The sequence below is a fragment of the Dendroctonus ponderosae genome, unplaced genomic scaffold (genome assembly GCF_020466585.1).
Source record: "Dendroctonus ponderosae isolate FM_Combo_2020 unplaced genomic scaffold, Dpon_F_20191213v2 Dpon_F_20191213_228, whole genome shotgun sequence".
Classification (NCBI taxonomy): Eukaryota; Metazoa; Arthropoda; class Insecta; order Coleoptera; family Curculionidae; genus Dendroctonus; species Dendroctonus ponderosae.
Genome location: NW_026018436.1, coordinates 1,099 through 13,681, shown reverse-complemented (window position 1 = coordinate 13,681; position 12,583 = coordinate 1,099). Strand labels below are relative to the sequence as shown.

At 32.0% G+C, this 12,583-nt stretch overlaps 1 long non-coding RNA gene across 1 annotated transcript in view; it reads left to right on the top strand.

The window, feature by feature from the left end:
- The first annotated feature begins 12,506 nt into the window (after window positions 1-12,506).
- Window positions 12,507-12,583, top strand: part of LOC125503677 — a 1,044-nt gene continuing 967 nt past the window's right edge. Inside the window, exon 1 of the long non-coding RNA XR_007281015.1 lies at window positions 12,507-12,581. This is a non-coding gene — a long non-coding RNA (uncharacterized LOC125503677). The remainder of the gene's footprint in view (window positions 12,582-12,583) is intronic.

The following is a 12,583-nucleotide window of genomic DNA, read 5'->3' as shown; positions in this document are numbered from 1 at the left end:
AAAGTCACTGAAGACCCATTGCCACATTTTAAAATTTCAATAGAAGATATAATGGAAATTAAATCTTTATTTGTGTATTTTTTCATCAAATGATTTCTTATCAATATAATTTTCTAATTTACTCATACTGGAAGGTGTTCATTTTTGTGTATTTGAATTTCTAATTGTTGATTGATTGTTGCCCCTTGCCATAAATAAAACTCTTTTCTCTCAAAATTTACATGTATTTATCCTGAGAAAATCTAGCCCTTCTTGCAAATACCTTGTAACTTGTATTAAAGTTTGAAATAGCAGATTACAACTAGGAAATTCTCCACGCTTAACAAACAAGCTACATTTTAAAAACCAGTTTCATTAGAAACTTAAACAACGTAACCAAAGCAAATAGCCGCATAGCTTTCAACAGCTCCATCATATTTTCTGAGACCATTGTAATTTATAAAGAAATTTTAAATGAACAATAAATCTTAGTTCGGCTCGAAGTTTCGCTCCTTTAAGAAGAAGTGACCCATTAAAAGTTTGGGAAGGGTGAGCAATTACTGGCAAGATTTTGTCAGCCGAATTTAACTAATGGTTGGACCTCAAAACGATATAATTAATCTTAGTCAAATTAGAGATTCCCGAATAGCTATAGTTAGTGAAAGCCTATAGTAGATTACATCTAGTTTTGTCAGGGCGTCAAGTTAATAAATTAACAGGAAGGGACATTGATTATGCTGTCTAAAGTGGGACAATTCAAAAGGGCCCATATAAGATTTTGACCGTTTTAATTCCACGGTAACAGCGTGGATAGGTAATACATATTAATTCCATACCACATTTAAAAACAATTATTTATTTAAAATTTGAAACACATACAACAAACAACATACAGGCGAAATTCGGAAACACTGTCAACGATTTTGTCTTCTTAGTTTTACACATTTCAATTCAATCCACCAAACCGAGTACTCCACGAACGCACAAAGAATAACAGAAATACTACTTTAATTACAATCGAAATGGAAAAATAATTCTCATTCCAATTGTTCCCAGCTTCTTCTTCATCAAGAAATAACGAAAGATAGAGGTTGTTCCTAAGCTCTCTCTGTTTAACAAGACCCACCAGAGAAACGCATTTCCTCTTCCCAACTTCAACTTTATTGGAACATTTTCAGTCATACATTATATTCAATATTATTTTTCCATTGCTCTTAAGCAAAGTTGTACTTTCTCAATGTGAACCTGATCTAATTTTTTATGCATAAACTCTGATTGCTGCTGGCGATTGGATTTCTGTCTGAAGCGATAGCTAGAAGGGCTATTTTTCTGTCGGCACTTGTTTTTTTTTAAACTAAATAGGTACTTCTGAGTCAGTATTTGGCATGTGGAAAATGAAACAATGGAAAACTTCTGAAAATTTGGTATAATTCCAATTAAACTTCCTCAACTGAAAAAAAATGTGTATATAGTCACACTAAAGGCATACAAACAAATAAACTCATATCTTAAAATAAGTTTCTGATTTTTTCGCGCATCTATGTCACAGCCTATTTTTCAAAATCTAGAGTCCATGTTGAAGCTAAAATCTCATGCTTTTTTACGATATTTACACCTCATATACAATGCAGCTTTCGTTAGCGAGTACTAAAACTCCCATTCTGAAATCCCAACTTTTAAATTTTTTTAGAGCAAATACCTTTTTAAATATCATCCCAATTCTCATTAAAGCTTGCAAATAACCGCTTTAATAAAAATAAACATTTGGTGAACCGAAAATGTCCCTACTGATTTGGATTGGATGATTTGGAAAAACACCATCTTATGTTTATTCTACGCAGGGGTTACTAAATCAAAAGTCTACAAAACCATGTTGATATAATAAAAATTCGATGATTATCTTGCACAGAGTTTTTGTAAATATATAAATCCGCGTGTGTGTTATTTATGTGCTTTATTTGGGTCAGTTCTTATCGCCTACTGTTTTATTTCAGTTTTTATTCATGAACTTTTATGAGCAACTTCCTTTCGGTTCAGAGTAATGTTAAGTAAATACAGCAACCTACATTCAGATTTTAACCAGTTTGTGCTGAACACGTTGCGAACTCAATTAATTATCAGTCAGATATTAAAATCAATTGGGAATATGGCATATAAGGACTCGGAATTAATATTAATTAATTACGTAATTAATTATACTACAAATAAAAACACTTACGATTAGAAAGGCGTTCCATAACACTGTACAAGAGGGATTAGAACGTATTTACATGCATGTAATTTCAAAACGATTTTGACTTCATACCGGTTTCTCTGTTTTTGGAAGATAATGACCTAGTGAATCAATTTATATTGGCGATCACATAATTTTATTATGTGATCGACACACGACTTTAATTACCATGAATCATCTATGAGGCTGAAATAATGTATTTTTCCTTTTAGAACCCTCATGATGACTTTAATATAGCCAAAACTTTTCCTCCAGAAAAATAGCGTTTTTTTTTCTGCCACTATCTATTCACCGATTAGGCGAGAACATAAATAGGCATCTTTTTCCAAAAGTATCGTATTATATTTTTCCGAATATACCGAGATCTTACGTTCAGTTTGTTAATTTACTTAATTAACAGTTTAATTGGTAAATTTCTTAAATGTCCTGTTTCTACGGAACCTAAAATCTTATTAACAGACTGTCTAATTACCATTAGCACATGCTTTACTTGATTTCAATTAACTTATTTTTTAAGTTATTTCGAATGAGACAACTGTGATCAAAGCTTCTTAAAAAAAATGTGGATTTTAATTATATTGCGACTAAATTGAATGCTAAAAAATGTCTAAATTATGCCAAAGAACTCTGGCCGAGACAGGCGACTTTAATTCACTCTGAAACTTTTGCGCCAAAGTTTACTAATCCACGGGTTTCTGCTGAACGTCAGTAAGAATCATTATTATGTGCATTATTTACTTACTGATTTGTTTTTTTCTTTGAATCCCACACAGAAAAGCATTGGCATATATATGGTATTAACAATAAAAGAGAAAATCTGGGAGGAAAATGCGATTACCAAAAAACGGACGTGATTGTTTATATCTTGTAATTTGAAGATCAAATGCACAAATGTGAAAATTTTGGCCATCTTTAGAAACGACAAGTATTAAATCATGTAGTAGTTTTCTTCTGGCAACTTATAGAAGCGACTGTTAGTCGTGAATCGTCGTTCACATATTGAGTCCATAAAGCTTCAAAATCACGAAAAATTGATGATAATATTTACGAACGTATAGCTGGGAGAATCGACAAATTACTGTTGTACTGTACGATACTATTTGCTTCCCTATTTATACCAAATCTGGGTCAAATTGCTGCCGAAATTCAGCTTTGCAAAAATTGTTGCATGTTTCTATCGAACTATTCAAGACAGTTAGTTCGTTCTTATTAACTATTTTCACTAAATAGTCGCACTCAGAAATATTGAATAAAGGAATTCTGCTTAAGTTCTTAAAAACCGCATACATTTTCAAACAACAATCGCTGCAAAACCTTAAAATCAATTACTGAAATTAGTCGTTGTCTCTGCTTTGCAGATTTTAATTATTTCTCATTTTGCCCGCAATCCCTCAAGTTTTTGAAGGGACAAATTAATTGCTGGATCAACATGCAATATGTTAAGATTTCTTGATTATCCAATGATAAAACAAACGAAAACAATTTTGATCAGATATTTGACGTCAAGGCAAGTAATTAGGAGTAACTGTTTAGATGTTTTGCTTTTCCATACAGGACAATGCTCTACTGATTTCTTATATAGAAAAGTACTTATTTCAATAGTTCTCTGGACACTAGCGCGTCCTTCACAGCTCATAGATGAAACACCACTGTTTTTATTTAAGTGGTAACTCTTCAAATGATTCATTTCGAAACACTTGGAGGTGTCGTTGAGGGGCAAATGTATGCAACTGTTTGCTGCAAGAAGACAGTTCCCGACATGCTCTAACACAATATTTTCTATCTCAAAGCAGCTACCACTTGAGAGTGCAGAACGTAATGTTTACTGGTGACGGCAGCATAGTGCTCCGATTACAAAGGTCTTAAGTCCTAAGATTGAATCTTCCTGTTTGTTCATAAACCACTAATGGGCTTTCATATGTGCCAAATAAGTAATAGATCTTATAGGTCGGGAAAATGAATGAACCAAAAAGTTTTGAAAACGTTTCCATTGTTAAAGATTGCACTTAAAGGTTATCTAAAGCGGAAAGCGTTTGCTCTACCGTGATATGCCGTTATTTCAGCTAGGTTACAGCTTAGACGCAAGAATGACAAATTTTCTGTCCTCAGAGTGTGGAATTGTAGTTTTTTAAGTAAGGCAACAGTGGGTATAAAAATGTGAGAAAAATCGACATTTAATTGCATTTAATTAATGATGATATTGCGTTAATTGGTGCTACCCTCGTGCTTGCTGAACAAATTGATTTTATGTCCCTTAAGTTTAATTGAATGAGATAAACCTATCTCGCCGAGAAAATAGATTAATTGAGTCGAGGAGAAATGGCAAAGGCATCTTCGATGAAAAGTTACGTGAGTAAACAGCAGTTTATTTTAAGTGAAACGTGCGTTGTGGTAGAGATCATGTTACATACGATGGCGACAGATGTCCGACTAAGTGTAGCAATTTCCTGAAACGGGTTTAGGCACAAAACTAGATTTTCCTTAAACACTTAAACTTAAAAATTAAAGTTTCTGTCTAATTAAAATACATTTGTAATAAGAACTTGAAACTTCAACAGTTTTTTGAAATCAGTTTCTTGGTCCAACAGTTTCAATACATGTATGTAATTGAATAAAGAATCGTACTGTTTATGTAGTTATTGTCACTGAACTCATTACAGTACAATTTAAGATCCTTAATTTTTACTATACATAATTTTAAAAGTGTAACATAACAAACATTATTTAAAAATCAACAAAATTAGCATAACACTGACAAATTGGGACCAACTTTGGAACTGGATACATTTTGATTCCTGCGCGATTCCATTTCTGATTGAAGCGTTATTTAGTGCATTTCTTTTTCGCTTAGTGCGTGTTTTTACAAAAAAAATGGTGCATCATATAAAGTTTCTACAACGTGGCCAATGAAACAATTCATTGATGAAACAATTGGAAAAAGTCCCACGGGTTCTCAATTGGACACAAAAAGTGAGACAAAGTTGGTTGCTGTTTTAACACCAAGCGCATTAAAGTAGACATCATATCTCCAAAAAGTTTTTGAATTTATCGTTCATCCCGCTTATTTACAAAGTGGTCCTAAAAAGATGGACATTTTGGTCTTGCAATGATACATTTTTTCTGAAACACAATTTCAAAATTGAGAGTTTATTATAAGCTAAAACTTTTACAATTAACGAAATATTTCCAAGTGCCCTTTGAAGTTGAAAGTCTGCTAGAATCATATATTTCTGGAAAATTATGATTTTAGTCATTTTTTCATGCAACCCTCTATTTTCACTTGACTTAGATTGATGAGCTCTAAATCACGTAAATTGGACTAAGAACAGAAAAGTTATCATTGCAAACCCAAAAAGTCGATTTTTTTATTCCACTTGCAAATAGAAGAGAATCCTTAAGAATTGAAAACTCGTTTCGAGATATTTGGATTATCTTTAAACATTTGGTGTGGAGATCCAGAAAAACTTTTTTGTCCAACTAGAAACATGCCAAACTTTGTTTTTTTCAAAATTTTTTTGAAATTTTGCATTTTTTATTTGCCACCCTTTACCAAATTTGCCGGAGATGCTTAATTTTTTATCAATACAATGACTAACAGAACACAAATGGCGCTAAATAAAGCTACAAACAGAAACCCAATCACTAAATCAAATAAAAATTTATCCTTTTCCAAAGTGAGGACAAATTTGGCTGGGAAACGTTCATTTTGTTGCATAGTTTAGTGTAGTTCAACATACAATCGTTCCAGTAGAAGGACATAAGCTATGCTCGAACCATCTGAATTATGTACCCTGCATTTTTTCTATAATTTTTACCATAAAATAAACGTTGAATTGAAAAATAAAAAATTAGAGAAGTTTTCAAGTATACAGATTTTTATAAACATCCCAAACCCAACCAAAAACAGCACCCATGCATAAAGAAAATACTTACGAAGTATACGCAGTGACGCTGGACTTTCATGGAACCCCCGAGTGATTTCATGATCATGAGTGGTATTGAATACATTTTAGGGTTTAAAAGAAATAAACTGTTATGACTAGCATAATCTCATTTCATCTTTAACCGTATGAATTCACTTCTAGACTAACACCACTTTCTCAATATTAATGAGACAGAAACTCTTTGGAAATGTACGAGACTACCGCTTCTACATAATTTAATGCTAAACGATTTTATATAAATCTTAGTGGCGAGCAAGAGTGACCTGACCCGCATTGCATTATGCTTTTACACTGATCCTGCTCCTAGACTAAACAAATATTTCGCAATTTTTCAAGTTCTGTATTATCTATTGGAAAAGCAGCGTCAATTGGCAAGATAGAGCACTGGTTTCGAGTAGAAAAGCAGCTTTCCGCTCTGTGATCGATGCCTTGAAGCTCTGGGAAAGTTTCCGACTAAGAGAAACTACGCCTTTAACTTCAAACAATATGCTCGTACATCGATCTATATTACAAATAGTCTATTGCAAATTGGTCTAAGAAGAAGTGTTTTTTAACTTCCCATGTCATAACGCAAAACATGTCGACATAAGCGGAAATGGAGGTAAATCAAGCTGTTAAAATACTAAATATAGAAATTTTAAGATCAGCGGGGAACAATTGAACCAATGTGCCTTGTTAGTTTTTCAAAACTGCAGTCAATTTACTGTTCAGATACAACACTAAGTATGCATTTCGAACCTCAAACTCATCTGGTTCATCATTCCAGATCGTCAAAAGTAGTATTTCTCTAAACTATTTCGTCCATTTTTAACAGCTACTTAATAGACTACATTTCTTCTGCAGCAAAATATGTTTTTTCCAGGAGATTTCAATATATATTTATAGATGCGGATAATCTTGCTTGTAAGCGCTTTTCTATATGGTAGCTGTAGAGCCAATTTATGTTAAGCAAAGTGCTTCAAGTGTATGAGTGTAAGCCCTTAAGGCGAGTAACTTTGCTGGTTATAAATCGAGCGCATGCTTTTCGAGCTTGCAAAGGAGGCGAAATATTATTTATTTTATTCCAAGGTGAACTAATCGAAGTCTAGCAAACTTTACTATATTGCAAAACGTAGTTATTTGAAAAATAACGCGGAAAGTTTTGTGTCGTAAATCCAATATTTGAAGTGTTTGAGTTCGAAAAGTAGTTAAAAGATACATTTGACATTTATAATTATAATCATTATAATCCGGAAATTTCACATTTTCAGAACTCATTGTAAAATTTTTTACTTGTTTTTTTACTTGAAGTAAAAGAAAATGTACATATTGTATAACTATGTTGACAGTGAGTTAGATCGATCTATTTTAATGTGATAATTAATTCTTGTTAATTGTGACCAAATGATGTGTTCTCAATATGCAACAAAAGAAACTGTCCTTTATTAAATACGAAACCTCCTATGGCACCTCTAAGCAAAGAAAACATCACTTCAATTTGGTTTGTATCCAAATTGTATGTTTGTACTACTTCACACTCAAACGGTAATTAAGGTAATTAAATAAAAATATCTAGCCAATAATTGTATTGCCGCGTACAGTTTCAAACCGTCTAAATCAATCATATAACCGTATAAACCGATGAATTTTTCACTTTTGATACGGATGAAAGACAATGTAGCAAACTAAAACGTACAAATCATTATTCCAATGTTGGAATCCAGCCGAACTACCACATTTTTACATTAACGTTAGTGCTTAACATATGCGGAAAACAGACAAGTCAGCCAATTTACAAAATCACTATACAAAATAAAATGTGTTTTTACACCACGCTTTTATCGTACCAAATGACCGTAACGCTGATTTAAATGTGTGTTTTTTGCGATATTACATTACACGCACATTCGTAGGATCATTAAATTAAGGTATTTGCATTTGTTTGTTTGAAGCGCTAAAATTTTAAACCTTTTCAGTCACACGATCTGGATGTATTTTTGTGGCAGATACTTGAAACAGTTAAACCTTTGTACATCGGTCAACTTTCGGGAAATTAAAAATGTTTGTTATGACGGGGTGCAGATAATTTAGGGTACAAAGCGAAAGTAAAATTTGCTTTGAAGAATCGTGTATTGTGTATTTAAATTTATTCACTTTTACGTTTTATGTTACGTGGTCTTGTTTACACATTTAATAAAGTATTGCTTTATTTCTCAAAAAATGCAGAAGTATTATTAGTCTTTTATCTTGAAGTTTAGTTCGCCTGAAGTTCATAACTTTGATTAAAACTAGTTCTTATTCACTTCATTTATTTAAAAACATCATGTAATAAACGACTGCCTTTAATTAAATCGACTTTAAACCGAACTATTTAGCCATTGAGTAATAAATACCCTTAAAACCAAGAAACCATAATATAGTGACGCGAAGTTCTCCTCAGGAAGTAATAACGCCGCTAAAACTGGGATACCCACTTTTGTAAAGCTTTCTTGAGAAATAAATTCTACTTTCCTTTTCCTGTTCTCAGTGATAGGGAGTGGCTTAAAAATCGCCCTGTTTCCAAAATGAATTGCAACGTTCAAATTTATTTAGTTTTTCCTTACTGATGGTAAACCTTACGAAATGATCTAAACTCACGTCTAGAAAAAGGCAAAAGCAAGATGGAATAAGCCGTAAGTAAATTACATTTCTCTTCTATGACACTAATGGACTTATAGTTGTATATACTTTACGGAATATAGTATATTCCGTAAGCTGTCCAATTCCATTTGTTAGAAATTGTAGATATCGATGTTCTGTTAACGGCCTTTGAGTATAATTCAGTCTCGTCTATTCTAAGTTCAATTATTTCGTTCCCAAACATCTCAACCGAAAAATTAAATGATACACGACCCTGCGTGATCATCTTATATAAAATAGCATAATGCATTTTTTCCATATTACTTATGAATTACTAAATATTACTTATTAGAAATATAAATAAAAAAAATGAAAGGAATGATTAGTAATTTCGTTCAGTGCGTTTGTATGCTGACGACATACAAACATACATATGTCATGATCTATTTGAGGCATTTGCGAAATCAGAATAATAATTATTTTTTTTACTTTGCCATTTTATTTTGTATGATACATTAACATTTTCTAGCAACTCAAAAATGTCCCTAAAACTTGTAGATGGAATTTGTTGGTACATTTGATAATGAATTAGTATACACACGTAGGCTAACAATAGAAGAACAAGAAGTATTTTTCAATGCAATGAAAGTGAGTCGAGCTTTGGAACCTCCCTGAATTAACAATAAAACAAAATTTTTCAAAACGATAAAATATTTTTTAAAAGGTGACTTGGGGGTATTGCAGCAAATACTTGGGGGTATAGTACAAACAAATGTATCTCGCAAAACAAAACTCAATATTTAATAAATTTTCCCAGGTTTTGAACATTCGAGGTGAAATAACTGGGTCAAAAGGGGACAAAATGCAGTCCTTAGGAATAAATCCGGCAGAAATTCTATCAGAGAAGAAACCCGGTTTCTTGATCCGATTACCTATTTAATCGACCGGCGAAACATTCGACCTTAAATTTCAATTCAAGGTAAATTAGGTTTTTAGTCATAAACGTATATCTTAAATGGAAAATTTACCGGTTGAGTTAAAAAGAATTGGGAGGTGTATAGCCCTTAAAAGACATTGGATAGATGAATATTGAATTTATCTTCTTAGTGAGAGCACAGCTTGACTACATTTAAGATATGTTTTTCTTAACTTTAATCATCGTCACCATGTGCAATGTTTCTTTTGGCTTGCTTCACCATCAAAAACCCAGTTGCTTTTATTCGTGTAATCAACCAGCCTTCTTACCAATCCTTCTATTTCTAGTTTAGAGCAAAAATAGCAAAAGGTGCAAAGTAACTGGACTTATTTAGCTATTCTACAACCTTCAATTTAAGGTTTTATAATGCCAGGTCTTCACAGAATTGTGATTTTGACTGTTCAAAGTTCAAGCTGAATATTTTTCTTCAGAAAAGTTGCATATGTTGGTCGTTACAAATATTTTCCTTCGTTATTGAATAGGAACTACCACTGGATTGCAAAATTTGATGTGTGATCGATTAAAGTATCTCAGTGGCACTGCTTTATAATACATTTAAATATAATGTATAAATAGTGCAAAGCGCATATGTAAAGTTGATAAAAAATACAAAAATATTAAAGTGAAAATAGCTAAAGGACTCTATTTCCCTTCGGTATCACTAACCCAAAACAGTGGAGCATAATACTAATGACATTCTTTGGTTTTAACAGTAAAATGAACTGTTTTTTTGGCTTCGGGGTTCATTAAACGTAATTTGTATACGAACAGAGAAAAATTGCTCTATTTAAAGGAGTAAAGATTGTATTATGGAAGTGCTAAACGATATTTCAAACGTTTAAAGTCTGATGAAGATCAATTCGAATCCCCAGTTCATCACAAAAGAATGAAAATAAACCATTTTCACTTCAAATACATTTATAAAAATTGAATAACTTTTCAGGCTCCTAAGCTGACATGATGGATACCGCCATTAAAAATCCACTTCCTTACAGAAAAGTTGATGGAATAAATTTCATTGTCAAGCACATCGGTCAAATGATCAGACAGAATGACGGATTCATTGATTTCCATCTGTGACTATCCAAAATCATTTTAGAAGTAATATTTTCGGGAACTGTTCGATATCGCCGGGAAGAGATGCGATAATAAGCGGTGAATCTGATTTAACGTTTCCTCCCGCAAATAGAATATTCAACTTAAGTTTGGCAGTTATGTATTATTTAGGAGAGCCAAATAAGTATTGGAAGTCAATTCTGATAGTATTTTTCAAAATAAACTGGTAAATACGCATAAAATTCCATTTGCGTCAATCATATATCAAGTAAAGTTCAAACTTCAACCTGTAAAAAATTATCCTAAATTTATTATGTGACATATTTTGGCACAAAGTATAGATAACTCAATCTAATTAATTTTATTACAAATTTTTTAGGGATAGCCTTAAATTCAGAACCAAAGTAATTAAAATTGCGTTTATCAAAATCTGTGTTTCTAGACCGTGGTTCACTTTTAACTATACTAAATGTATTTTGAATAACTAATAAATTTCAAAATGAAAGTGATACAACATTTTTGGAGTGTCAATATTGCTTTGAACTAATTTCCGTCTTACTACCATTACACATTATAACTTCTGCTTGTTTATTACTAAATGTTTTTGTGTTTCCCGGGATTCGCTAATTTGCAGTTTAGAACAAATCATGTATGAGTTCACCGTAACAAATTACTAACGCAAACAACTATTACACATTGATGTATTAGAAAGCTTTCTCTCTCACACTGGTAATAATATGCACATAAACCTACACAAATCCACCACTTTTATTACCAAATAACTCGATTTTATTTTCCGATTGCCGCAACTTTAAGACACAGTAGTAAAATAAAATGAGTTTCACGCAGGCTACTAACTCGAATGGCCTTAGACGCACAATAAAAGTCATATTAATGTTTTGAAGTGTTGTGAAATTAAGAAATACGTTTATGACATGGGTAGGGTATTTTCAGAGGAAAGAGTTTTAGGCCACATTAAATGTTTTTGGCTCAACATGGGATGTTGCTTAATTATGCATTGTACTTAATAATAATTAATATACTACATAAGAAAGCAAAACTATTAATCCCCGTCGGGATATCTGAAAATAATTTACCCTTTAACTTTTCACTAATTTTTAATTCCAAATCAAAATTAATTCCTGAGTTTCAGTCATTTATTGTTTCTATTTATCAATTAAAATACGTTTCGGTGTATTTTTCCACCATCATCAGTTTTCATCAAAAAATTTAATTAATTTAAAAAACAATCCCAGTTCGTCAACAGCTTCATCATGTCACACACTAAAATACATCACAATTGCAACACTTTAAAACATTCTAAAATTAATTAGCCGTAACAGGTGATTAGTCAGGACAATAAAATTTGGAATTACTCAATAAGTTATATAAAAAATAAATGGGCAGAGATAAAAGAACATATAAAATTACCCGAAAAAGAATTTATTGAGGCGGTAGAATTGTGTTTAAAATCCACATATTTCCAGTACGAAAACAAGTTCTATTCACAGATATATGGGTTCTCCCATAGCAGCAACACTTGCAAATTTGGTAATGGAAAATTTGGAAGAATAAATAATATCTAAATTAGACTATAAGTGTGAATTTTTTAAACGATATGTAGATGACTGCATAATGTACCTCTCAAAAGATAAAATTCAATATACACTAGATAAGTTTAATGCCTTTCAGAAGATAAATGAAATTCTATAAACTTTCTAGACCTAACAATTAATTATGATAACAACGGGGAAATCAAAACAAATTGGTACACAAAGGAGGTATGGTCTGGTAGGT